This window comes from Trachurus trachurus, assembly GCF_905171665.1.
Source record: "Trachurus trachurus genome assembly, chromosome: 20".
Lineage (NCBI taxonomy): Eukaryota > Metazoa > Chordata > Actinopteri > Carangiformes > Carangidae > Trachurus > Trachurus trachurus.
Genome location: NC_139911.1, coordinates 14,193,776 through 14,207,795, shown reverse-complemented (window position 1 = coordinate 14,207,795; position 14,020 = coordinate 14,193,776). Strand labels below are relative to the sequence as shown.

Here is a 14,020-nt window from a genome sequence, read left to right as displayed (position 1 = left end):
AGTCTTTTTGCTGCTTGCTTCTTAATCAGATGAGAACACAGAGGAATGACATCTGTGGATGGAAATATAGCTGATTGTGGATCAGATTTACTCTAGCTTTAGCCATGTAAGGTTCTGTCTGCTCTCTGGATCAAATGCATTGCAAAATTTTCCCACCGGGGAGATGCTGCACCCCTCTGAAAGTCAACATCAGTGTCACTGTGGAACTTCAAAGATGTAGATCCTCACTTAGATCCTTTAACTAGCCTGAGCAGCAAACTGGACTAAAGTTTGATCTCTTTTTATCCGAGCATTTTGCCTGTTGGTGCCTCCTATGTCTCTTGCTTGTCACTAAACTGCTAATAAAATAGTATTTTACTGTCTTTAAGTATATTTTCCTGTCTGGAGCTTTCCAGACCTGGCGGAATTGCTTTGACTTTTTCCACTGTTGAGTAGATTTGCATCTGGAGAAAGCTGCTCTGCCACAGCAGGCAAATGGAAAAAAATTAAAGTTAATTTCACAGCTATTCACACGTAAGTGCATAATATGCGCCACACTTGGTGTAAAACCTGGTTTAAATGTGTTTTTATCACCATCAAAAAGCTAGAAATCCAGATAAATCCAACAAATATTAATTAAAAGCAACACAAAATCTGTTTTTTCTTGTAAATTGTCTTTTTGCATTGGATATAAACTAAGTAGCATTCTCAGGCAACACACTAAAGCCACTTTTGGAGCTCCGTATTTAATTCTGGAGTATTTCTCATCCTATAAATTTATAAAAACCCTATTTCTTTTTTACTACTGAGTTGTTCAGTGATAGATGTGATTTGTTGTGTCTTTTCGGAGATGAGTATATCAACTTCACTTCCCCTGCTGGGAGGGAAGGTAAACTGGTCGGAAGGGAGCGTCTCGTCAGAAAGACAAATGAGCCTGCACCCTTGCGCCCCTTCCAGAGCCCCCGAACCTCATCCTTCATCACTCGTTCCGGTCTTTTGACAGCGTTAGGGCTTGTCTCTCACAAGTTTTCTCTGTGCTGTGCTGATGTTGCAAGTTGTCTGTTTCTCACAAGACCAGAGGAAACTGTTATTAAAGGCAGTGTTTTGACTGCCAGTTTAATTCAGCCAAGCTATTTGTCTAAGTGCTAGCATATGAGGAGCAGTGATTTTGGCAGTTTTGTTTTACAAGCAAAGGCACACAGTAGCTCCTGACCATATGCCTCCATTTGTCTGATAGCATTATAGGACGCTAAGGTTACGTCTTGACCACTAGATTACCTGGCTGGAATACTCTGTTGCATCAGTGTCCAGACATAACAGATCGTATCAGGATCCGCGCAGGAGATCAAGCGCTAACCTGTGCCATATGTATTAGCCGATGCAAATCTGAAGCGGTGGAGTTTGATGGCTGCCACGGGACATTGAGCACGGTGGAAACACACCTGGGCCGGTGGCATGTGGCCGAGCGGCGCCAAGGCCAGAGGGGGGGAGGGAGGAGGTCTGGCCAGGTGTTCCTCCAGCGAGCCGTCTGCACTGTCATTCCTCGTTGGGCCCGCGCCAAAACCGCGCCACGTCTCATTGAGCTTCAAGGTTTGATCAAACCTCATTACAGGGCTTTCATTTCAGCTCCTGGTTGAGATGATAAAACATTCCCACCTCATGAAGCTTCTCAGTGTGTTTGTATAGACACAAATGATGCTTATTTATCCTTTGACGTATCATTATCAAAGATTTACTCAAATAGCAGAGATTAGCTGATACAGGCCTAATTTTCATGGTTGCTAAAGCTGTTGATTTGTTTCTTTTAACGTTCATGAAAGCCATGAAATATGACTGAAAGCCCCGGAATAGTGATTTTTTTTGTTTTGTTTAGTAATTAACTTTCACCCTTGTTATTTTCAGTTTAAGTGAACTAACCCTTTAGAATGAAACCATTTCTTTATACTTAGTTCATCACTGGCTGCATCTTTGTTTTAAGGTTTAAATGAATCTTGATTTCCTTCACAGAGTCAGGGACAGTGAAGTGCCCACTGCTGGTATCATGTTAACATAATACGTTTCCAGATTCTGCTTGTGGCAAATTATATTCTCAATTAGCTGCAAACAGCTGATCTCGTCCTCCAGGAAGATTTTCTATCGCTTCAGTGGCTTAGTCCAGAAGCTGTCCATATGGCCAAAACAACTTGGGTCTAATAGAGGTCGGGATGATAGCAAGGTATAATCTGCCCAAATCTCGACCACATTAATTGACTTCTACCCGATGTAAGTTAACCTCATTTTGAGCCAAAGAATATTCAGAGGAGCAGAAAGACGCTCTTTAAAAAGCTTTTATTTCTTTAATATAGGTAAGAAGTGTACAGTATTTAAACACCTTATATAAGCCCAATGGATAAGGCATTTCTATTACAAATAGACTCTCAGAGTCTCTACTGAGTGTAAGTGCAGTGACTTTCTATCACAGCTACGTTTTAATGACTCGTACAGACAAATGTGACAGACCAGCAGAAAATGATTTAATAGGGCAGAGATTTGTAGTTCAGCCAATAACGATTCATTAGCGTCAGACTTCTCCGTTTTTTTTTCTCCATGCCCTTTTTATTTGATAGTCATAATTGTACCAAGAGGAAATGATTTCTTTCTCACCGCTGGAAGAAATCGAAAGCAGAGAGAGGAACGGATTCAGCCAGATACAAAGGAGTTTTCTATTTGTCCTGCAGAGTCGCACAAAAAGCGATATTGCAGATGTTTCCCTGATGTTGTTGTGTTGTATTGTGTTGGCAGAGGCTTATGTTAGACCTTTGAGTTTCATTGCAGTCATTGCTGAAGGCTTTGCCGTGACAAGGATTATCCACTGAGGGAAATCTTGCCTCCCGTCGTGATGTCGGATGCTGGTGCAGTTGATGTAAAATTCGCCAAATTAGATTTTTATGTAGGTCCCTCTGCAGAGATCAAAAGAAATCAGTGGTCTAAGAGTCAACTATACAACTATAAAACATCTGGTAACTGGGCATAATTATATACAGAATAAAATCTTAATAGAAGTTTTCCCAGTCTTGTTAAACTTCCTTATTCAGCTGACACAAAGGTTTAAAAACCAATGTCCCATCCTTCCACTCTTGACGTTTGTGTTCTCCTCCCTCTTTAGTGACTCCACCTTTTCAGTGAAGTCATTTGTTTGACCATCTCCTCTTTCTTTGGCAATGATGAGAATGTGGGGGTAAGACAAATGTTCTCCACCCACAGACTCAGACGGAGGCGGGAGAGGCTCAAGCAGACACTGACACTCTTCAGTCGCTATTAACCCCCCGAGCTCTGTTTTTCCCCCCAGTGTAAACATCCCTCCTCCCTCTCCCTGTCATCTGGCGTTTTGGTTTGACGTGCTTCCTCCCGTAACACACAAGAACATACCAGGGCTGTTTTTGTCCAGGGACTGACAAGCTTTGTGTCCACATAAAAAGGGACTTGTGTGGTTTTCTATGACTGTTTTTGTCAGCCTGCCCTCTAAGTAAATTAATCAGGACAGAAAAATTAAGCAAGATTTATGTCACAGGGAAGATTAGATGTAAAAAAAAAAAAAGAAAGAAAGAAAAAAAAGCGCTGATAATTATAATTTGGTTCCAATTAGCACCCTAGAAAATGCCCTTATGTGTCAGGCCTGTAAAACTCTATCTGCTGACGTCATTCATTCTTCTTAATAAAGCACTCAAGGTTTTCTGTCCTCATAAAATGCTGTTAATTAAGAAAAAGTTGAGTATTAAAGCTGCCTTAATCCCAATAAATATGGATGAGACTTCTGTCCCGAGTCCCTAACATCCTGCTGTGTCCTGCCCTTTTTCCTCAGATGTTGCCTTTTTTTATGTTTTCTATCGACCAAATTGACCGCTCTGCTAATGACTCATTATCTTGGCATGATTTCATAATAATCCACCCTCCCCCACCCACCCGTCCCCTTCTGCCTGACAAACTCAATACACTCTCGTTTAGCCACAATTCCCGTCTCTGAAAATATTCCTGCAAATCCTGTGACACACAGGATGTTTTGGTTAAGCTGGGGCTATTCTAGGAGCAGCAGCAGCAGCTACCTGAGCTCCCGGAGTTGGAAGTTTTTGAGGAAACCTGTCTTCTATCTCTGCATGGTCTGTTTGGAGAACTCCTTCCTGCTCTGACTGATAAATAGACGGCACCATGTAAACACTGGAAAGAGGCCCAGCAGAGCAGTTTAATGAGTATCAAATAAAACCATTTCAGGCTAAATGCAGTGACAGATACACGGAGAGAGAGAGAGTTGCTATATTTGCACTATATTTGTATATGGATAGGTGAAGTCACGGAATCATGTCTGTACACTCTGAGGACTTTATTTAAGTAGTAGCAGGATTATACGAGTGTGACGCTTCTTAACTTCAAATCCACGTTGCAGTCGAGGACAGATTTTGTCACATGTGATCGACTCAGCATTGGGTGGCGGTGAAGTTTCGGGGCTAAAGTCGATTGGTGCGTCACTTTGATCGAGACTGAAATATCTCAGCGGCTCTGTAATGGATTGCCATGAAATTTTGCACAGGAAATCTTGTGCCAGATATTATGAGTCCAGGTTTTGATAATTCCCTATCTTGTTCCTCTTTTGACGCTGTGAGGTTGTTTAGTTTTGAGCCCAATACCTTTAGAGTATTGCCTTGAAATACGGTGCATATACCCATAGCACCCGAATGATGAAGCCTAATGACATTTTCTGCAGTGGCACCATCAGGCTGACATTTGTGGATTGGAATGAAATATAAATATAACTGTTGGATGGATTATAATGCTCTCTGGCACAGATGCTTACAGCTTTATGAACTTGCAAAACCAAACTTTCAATTTGTTCATTACGTGGATTCATCTACCAGTTTGATTTGATTCGTAATGCACATTACAGCTCCACAAACAGACTCTTAGTTATTAAAGGATACTGTTGGCAATGTTGAATATTTTTCTTAACGAGACCCAGGAAAAGACCGAAACCAAAGACATTTTCTTGATACTTTCTTGCTTACCCAGCATGCCTCTCAGCTCTCAGCCACAAAGCTCCTTCATTCCCCCTGAACGTGTCACTGGAGTTTTGGAGCAAACATTACTCAGGGGTAACAGGGGTAAAGAGTATATTTGTTGGGGACTAAGTTCAGTCATAGATTTTGTGTCCTTGCTAGTATTTACAGCCTCAGGTCAGTGTATGAAGGAGTGACTTGAAATAAACCACAGAGCCGATGTTCATCAGAATGGAGTAACATGTCATGCAGTGCAGCAGTGTGTAGATTTTGGACAACAGTTGTTGATGATACCAACAACTAAACACGACTTTGGCTATAAAGGCAACTTTTGTTTTGGTTTTCAATCAATGTATTCTTGTTTTAAGTCTTAAATGTCGATGACATTTGTTGATAATATAGAATACAAGGTGCAATACATGCCTTAAATGTGCCTCTTGAAATACAAATCTTTTCAGTTACAGGTCTAAATAAATGATTGACGCATTTTTTCCATTTCGCTTTTTTTTTAAAATATATATTAGCCTTTTTATCTCTAGATCTTCTGGCCCTGACTGCACTCCAGTTCCATTGAGCTATTCTGCCCTCTGCTCCAACCAGTGTAATGAAAGTCATCTTGTAAAACCTGACATTTTCAATGTTGGAGCAGGTCTTTTACTTTTCTACTCCACCTCAGTCTCCTGAATGAGTTTCTGTGGTACTGCCAGTGTTAATAAAGGCTAAAAATGTCCCTGGTGTGAAAATAGTTTAGTAATATTTAAACAGTCTTTAAGGCTGAAAATATAATAGGTCTTAGGTATTTTCCATTTTAGCTTGCCCAGTAGTGACACGGTTCTGGTTTGAGTTTTTAGCTTAAAAGCCCCTTCATAAGACGAGATGAGAAACTCTATATTTTAAAGCTTATCTTTACAGATAATATCGACATTATGGAGCAGTCATATGGTTTACCAGTCTATCATTACATTCCCCATAAAATAGGGGGAAACTACGGCTAGTAATTGGTTTGCTTGGATTTTCCATTCCCCCAAGATCCCACTCTGCGCCTACCTAAAATTCAAGGCCACAGAACATTCCACGAACTTCTGAGCATTTCCATTCGTTTTCATAATGGCAGGAAGAGGGGAAACTGCCCCTTAACACACACATTCACCTACATACCAACACACACGTTTCCGTCCCTTGTGCCCTTTATCAGCTTTTCTTAGCACTTTGTTTCGAAGTTTCCTTCCCTTCAGGTTCTCCTTTCACAAGAGTGCGTATCCTCATCCGGCAGCGGCACAACAATGCCCCGCTTCATTTCAGCTTTCCAAGATCGGAGACCGCTGGAGCCAATGGGCTGCTAGGCACATGCTAAAGCCATTAGGTAGTGGATGACAGTGGTCAGCCACAGAGGCATTTCAATATAACCATCTCACTACGTACGTAATGAAGCTGAGGGAAGGAGTCGAATACCATGTCAACTATCTGCATGTGTGTGCAAGTGCAGCTGCACTGAAGTATGGTGTGCTGTCTGTCTAACCTGTGGGCTGCCGTTCACACAGAATGAGCCATTCGAAAGAGGAATCAGCCACACATGAGCCTTTTTCACACATTAAGATACTAATTCATACCCTGGGTTAAAGCTTGCTGTTAATTTAGCCAAACTCTGTTCAGTATCTTCTCAGTCTGGCAGATCCCAGACATGGCTGAGGAGGCTTTTTATTATTAGACTCAGACACATCCCATTTGCTCTCTCAGTCAAGCTCAGACAGTTTGATGGAGGATTCTCTGTGGAGCTGGAGAATGACTTAATTACAGTCACTATCTCGATCTGAATTTACTGGGAGTGCATCCATAATGCATGTCTTACTTGGTATCAACGGGCCCCAATTAGGGTCAACCAATAACTGTGACAGAACTCTGAGGCTTAGCTTCTCTGCAGTTGTGCACCAAGGCTTTATGCGCATGTGAGTCATGTATGTGTATAATCTACGCATTGTTTTCACTTGTATGGATCATAATGCCAAACATGATGCCAATCAAAGTTTAGTTAGGCCACTTGGGGGCAGCACAACAAGCTGTAAACACAACACTGAGGTCACTTCTACAAGTTGATATAGTGACTGTTTTAGCTCACAGTTGTTTACTTACACATCGGGAAGACACAGAGCAACATAAGCATTGATTTTCTATCAGATCTTTGTGCCATTTATCAAATACAAAGCCGATATTCACTCCGATTTAGCTGGTGTGGTGTCCACCAACTCGTGAGGGAAATATCCACACCATGTTCACCAGATGATTTCTAACCAGTGAGGCCTGGGCAGGTGATGGATGGTGGGTTCACCATTGGTTAAACTAGATGGATTAAAGCAGTGAAACTAAAATAAAAAGTCAATGTATTTGTCGTAAAACCAAAACAGTTGGCTGAACGACTCTTTACTATGGAATTTAAGGGAATTCCTTCCACATTATTCATTGTAACTTTATCCAGTGTTCACAGAGAATATTAATTAGATCAAGTTTAATCTCAAAATGAGTCTCCATCCTGTTTAAAGCCAACATTCATAGAACAACCCCTACCCCTAACAATACCTTCAGATCCAACCCACAAAAAGGTACCAGTAGCAGGCGTACCGGACCTTCAGCATTATGGTTACCATAATACAGCTAATCGGAGTACACCATTGGGAAGTGTACAGGATATTCCTGAACACAAGTTTTAGATCGTGGAACAGTCATGGAAAGTCCACCTTAAAGCAAACTACATGTCACTCTCTCGGCTATTCAACTCCTGACTTCCTCTCTTACTCCCAGCAGAGTTACCACAGACACCAGAGGTCACCTAAAAACAAAACTTAATGATGGGAAGCACAGACATCCAATCTGGTTGTTTTTCAGACAGGATAGAAAGGAAAGTTGTGTTGTGTTTATTCTGCCTATTCCACTGTGTTATATTGACCCCTTGCAGCTACGTCACAATTAGAACGTTACGCGAGAGGCGACGCCATGACGGACGGCAGAAAGTGCTCAGTGATAATGTACTGTCTATGGACTGACTGTATGGGTGCCGTCCAACAATGTGGCTCGATCACTTCACACTACAACCTTACAGCATTATCACTTATTTTAAATAGAATATCTACACACCCGTTGCAATAATCCGTTTGTTTTTTTGTTATTCACCGTAGAATATCTCAGTTTTCTGTGCTTTTTCCACTGCTAAGGAGTTAACGTCAGTCAGTGCCACACTCCCCATACAGCAGCTGCTGCTGTCTTTGCTGCTGCTAACTACAGTTAACAGACCTGGAAAGTAAAACCTGGTCCGACCCGTGGGTGTTGAAGACCTGACCCGACGTCTGTATAATTAGTGATCATTCTCTGATTAAAGCCGGCTGAAAAATAAAAGAAAACGGGAAGCCGTCTTCGTTGTAATCGGCGCGATCCGACGGCGGCAACTACGTTGTGACGGTGCTATGTTTACTACGAGCGTTAGCTGTTGTTAGCCACAGCATGTAGCTCAGCTAGTTAGCTTCAACTGTGTTTACATCGACTATACACTGTAGATAAACTAACTTATAATGGCATCGATAACGTGTCTGTATATCTTCGCACTGGTCCTGTTGTTCATGTAACCCCGCTGCCAGTGGCCAGCCCTGGTTCTTAGCTCTAGCCCAGCAAGGAGTTGGTGCTTCAGACCAGTTTTAAGAACCAATATCCGGTTTTTAAGCGGTGGAAAAGCAAAGAACCGGTGCTAGTCAGGCTCGAGCTCCGAACCAGCACTGGAACCAGCTCAGTGGAAAAGGAGGGGAAACCCTACAACCACGGTATGTCACAAAACTATAACGCGCCCATTCAATTACATTGACGTTCACTGTTCTTTTGCCGTCCATCATGGCGTCCGGAGCTATCGCGAGTGGAACGTGACGTCACGTGCAAGGGGTCAATACATTATATTTTCTATTTGACTGGCCCTTGAAATAATTTTGTTATTCTGTTGTTGTAAACTCTGAACCAAAAAATATCTACCCATATCATCAGGGGGAGATCAGTACTTGTTCTCTACATGTTTATCCAGAAACAAGCTAATTCTCCTTGGGCTAATAAACACAATGGTTTCTGTGGAGCAGCTGTGTACTTCACCCTGGAGAACAACACGTAGTTTGATGGTTTGTTCCCTGATTTCCAGCTTTAAGGGAGCTTTTTTTCCCCTTTTGACAGATAGGACATACAAATCCAAACATTTGCCTTTTAAGAGTCTATACTGCATTGCAGTTGGTGGTCTAAGGGTTTGCAGCATGTACAGTATCATTTCCAAGGGGGGGGTTATGTGTTACACAGTATGTCCCAGTAAGCTGGATTCTGTTCTGCTTTGATCAGGGTAGAGTCCCCTCACTAATCCGCTTGAGCTCTGGATGTTTGCCCAGGACGTGTACGTACACACACACACTTACAAACTGTGATTAAAAAACAGATGTGAGGGCCTAGCCAAAAAAAGATGAAATGGTCTGAATAAATCAAATGTGAACAAACTGATTTAATGCACAGATGTTTGACTACACATTTGCGTGTTCTTGTGTGCCTCTTTTGATGACTTGTTGGTAGTGAAAGTTATCTCATAACCCTCAGTCTGTGTTTGTGTATGTACAGAACAGTGCTGGACTCTTAATCCAGAGCAGTAAAAAACTAGAATTTAATGACGTAATGCCTACCTGTATTTTCATGTCTTAGCTTATACCCTGTGGGAAAAAATGGGCATGATCTCTGATCCATATTTTAATTACAGCTGCAGGACACAGACAGGATTAGGAAATGTAAATGCTCTCCTTCTGTCATTTCTCTGAGTCTTTTTAGAAGCCATTTAAGAGCTCTTAATAGCTCTGGGCTTAACTGCAAATCTCTATGCCCTATGTTTAAGCACTAATAAACAGGTGGGAAGGGATTTTTATCTGGATACAGCTGATGAGCAGCAAAGGGCGTAATGAAAAGCTGGAGATGGAGAGAGGAATGGGGAAAAAAGAAACTTGAGGAGAAAAGCAGGGGAAGAAAGACGGGGTGCTTCTTGAGTGCTTGTCATGGCCCTCCCTGCATTACATCACTGAGATGCTTCAGCACTGATGACATCGTCGGGATGGGAAGGAGAGGAGGGTGGGGGCTGGCCCTGGGGATGATGTCATTAATAACCAATCAGAGGGCTCGGGGCTGGTAGGGTCTGGCCAGCTCCTGAGGCTGAAATAGTAGGATCCCTGAAAATGTCTTTTCCTCCTCTGAAGTCACAAAGCCTTGTGTCATGTGCGCTTTTTCCTGAGGTTATTTTTAGACTGATGGCAAGTATATTTCCGACCTGCTCATGCTGCGGCCGCAGAGCAAAGGGTAAGCAGAGCTGACTCTCCCTGGGAGGACAGAGCCCATGTAAATATAGCCCAAAGAGAATTAGCATTTAACTAACCTAATAGCACATGAAGGAACTGCTTTGTGCCTGTCCACATGAATAGGCCAGTTTCTGTTTACCATGTTTGTTACAGGACATGCAGTGTCCAGCATCCATTTCAAACCAGGGAGGCCATACCAGTGGGACTTTTATTTTTGTTGTCTTTAAGGATGGAAACGGTTTCCTCATCAATTTCAGTATCAGTGTTTTACATGCATATAACACACTGTTTAAAATATACTTGCCTGCATGCTAAGCCAAGAAATTATACACAGACAGATAGATAGCCTTACAGTGAGCAGGTAAATGGACTTCAGTTAGACACATACTGTACTGTATATTGATGGACAAGGACTAATACAGACAGTACATGTGTTAGTTTTCATTCTTGAGATCATTTGGATTACCACTTCATGAGATATTTTTTGTGCCAATCTATCAGAATAAAATCACAAGCACAGTGTTTAACCTTAATGATAATGGGTAATACACTCGAGACAAAATTTCTCTCTTTTTTTTTTAGTTCAGTTTTTTGGAGACATTCAAAAATACATAATAAGAGTGCTGATAGCAAATGGAAATAATATTTACTTTTTTCTGTGTTCAAGTGAATAATACATTAGCACTGAATAAGTAATACATTCATTTGAGTTCAGTAATTGTGTATCTCATTGGTCATTATCATTATTATTAAATTGTTGTATTTTGTCTGGTGCTAAAAATAAAAACATCATAATATTGTCATCACATACATTACATTTCTATACAACTCACATTTAAACCTACATTAACAATTTTTTTTTTATTTGCAGGTCCCTGCACAACCAGTTTTAAGCATAATATTGACATTATCTCATTATATAGTTGGTATTACGAACCATAAAAAGTAGCTGAATTACTCATTCAGCAAATGCAGGGCAAATTAGCATTTAGAGTCATGAGTTTGGACACTTGGCTTAACTTTTAACGGTCTCCGCCAACTGCTAAAGGGAATATAAGTCTCTTTAGCTGCTAAATGCTCCACTGTGTCCGCTAGCTAGCTGTTAACTTTGCTTCCTGTGTTTGCTGCTGAGAGTTGGGAGCTTACAGTTGGTTTATCAGAGCCTTTTTTTCCCAGTGAAAACAGCTCCTTGCTGTGTCTGGGAACTAGAAGCAATGAGAGTGAAGAGATTCCAAAACAGTAAAGTTGGTGGTCATAAAAACCAAACACAAAGTGCAAAATCACACTGAACTGTTGGGCTAAGTAAGAATTTTCTATTTGCTCTTCAGCACAAGCAACACACGACACATAGTCATTGGATCTCTTGTATTAAAATAGAAGTCAGAGCCATTGTGACATTAGCTGTCTCCGCAATAATTACCAGTCTCGATGCCCTACCTTGCATGTTCCTTCCCAAAACAGATTTTTATTCTAACAGACTGTTAAATTACCTTGGTGTGCTACAGACGGGAACAGTTGAGTCATTCAGTATAATATTAAATTAGGTTTAAAATATAAAAAAAAAAGGAAAAGAAATCACAACTGTTGCAGAAAAACTGATTAAAGCATAGGAGGATCGTATTTCATGTGGTAAAATCAGTCACAATGTGCAGACAAGGAAGCTCCTCTCCCATCCATACACCCCGTGACCTGATCCCTGTCTGTCTGCACATTATAACCTCACCGTTGTGCAGCTATTAAACTTTGCAGGCGCTCACTTTTTCTCCTCCTGTCCCATGGGAAAGCTGCAACATTTCCATTGCTGCAACCACACTGTAATAAAGCTCGTGTTGTTTTTGCACTTACTTCCCCTCAAAGTTGGTCACCTGCATTCTTGTGATTCCTTTAAGAAATCTCCTCTTGCAACTTATTTACATACCCTGGCCTATTCTAAGTGGACTGAGCTGTAAGATTGCTATTTTTTTTACAGAAAGCCTTGGGGGGGAAAGGAATGCATTTATGCCTAAACCATTTTAGTTTATGCACTCTTTATGCATTATGGCACTTTCTCCTGTGTCTGGCCAAGCTGGTCCATAGTCACAAACGTTCCAGTCTCAGCCACTTCTGCTCCACAGAGCCTTAAGCTTGGATGCAATCCACCCACTGACTCACCCGGACAGGACACACAGCCATAGACACATGGACGCCACCACACAGCAGGTTTCACAGATAAAGACGGGGACAGAAGCACCAAGTCTTCCCAGGATTCTCAGAGTGGCTCCCTGTCCGCAGCCTTTTTTCACATCCTTCCACCACCTGCATCACTTATCAGCTCCAGCAGCTCTCGCATATCCAAAGCAGGACCTCATGGACCCAGTCAGCCTCATCAGCTCTGATGCAGAGACACACAGATGTAGACACAAGAACATAAAGTGATCTAAGCTTTCAAGCGGTGTGAGTGGTACATTTTAAAACAATGCATCTTTATCCTCAAGGCTCATATCACCTAGTTAATTTGCCGCATGACAAATGCTGATTTGGTATTATTTGATTTAGCGGTGCATTTCATTTTAAACTTTTCACTCATTCAGTGGAGCTGCTGGGTTGTAATGAGCTTTAGGTCTACGCTGGTTAGGCCGTGCTAGCATGCGGAGAAAAAGAGGGAGCAGAAGAGATACGCAGTGCAGAGAGGGAAAGTGAAGGAACACATGATTGACTGGCTCTAAAAGTCTAGGCCCTAAGCAGCTTATCACTATGAAGAGAGTCAATTGCAGCGCAATCATTTTTTAATAAACTTGTGAGAGAGCAGGCATATTGCAAGTCATATTTAAATAGAAGCCATGTACAGCCTTGCACAGTGAACTTGCTGCAGTAAAGGGGACTGATGTGGATTTAATTTGCCTCGCCCCTTAGTGTGTCTTCATCCACAGCTGTCTTTAAATGTCTCCTACTCAATCTGATTACAAGCAGATAAGGAGCGCAGGTGCTTCCTTCAATGTCTAGGCCTGTCTGTGCGTAGCGAGCCATATCATTTATTTACTTCAGTCGTGCTTGTGTGTTTGTGTTTTTTTTTTATGTTGATATCGCAAAAGCATATCTGCTCCGTGTAACTGTTTATGAATCTGTTGACGAGGGAAAACTCGCCAGAACAGATAAGAGATATCTTATAAACAAGCAGTTAGGGAGAGGCCTGAGAGTTTGCTCTCACTTTGTCGAGCTCCTGTTGCAATACTCGGGCAACACAGGCTGACGGACGATCTGCAGTGAAACCGCTGTAGGCAGATCTGATGTCCACAGTGAAATAATCATCTCATGAGCAGAGAGATGACGCATCCTCTTGTCAACATAAAACTCACAATGTAGGATTGTGATGGAGCACCCCATGCGTCAGCTGCTACACAAACACAACAGCATGCATAGATTTTTGTCGTGCTGAGTTATAGAGAAGCATTTTTTTCTTTACATAAATTCCCAGCCCTTTTATCATCGAGGGTGGACTAAATCTGATGTAATAACTGTCTGGCACAAAGTGTAATTCTGAATTCTGAAGCTCAGATATTGAATCAGCACCAGTGTTATAAATTTCCAGATCATACCCAGCCCCAGCGACACTTGGTAGGCCGTTAAACAAATGAGTCACTCACATTGGGGATTTGGTGTGATTAAATTAACTGAGATGAAATA

At 41.7% G+C, this 14,020-nt stretch overlaps 1 protein-coding gene across 8 annotated transcripts in view; it reads left to right on the top strand.

Annotated features, from left to right (window-relative positions):
- kiaa1217 (KIAA1217 ortholog) overlaps positions 1–14,020 on the top strand; it is a 113,143-nt gene that overhangs the window by 46,137 nt on the left and 52,986 nt on the right. The window lies entirely within an intron of this gene.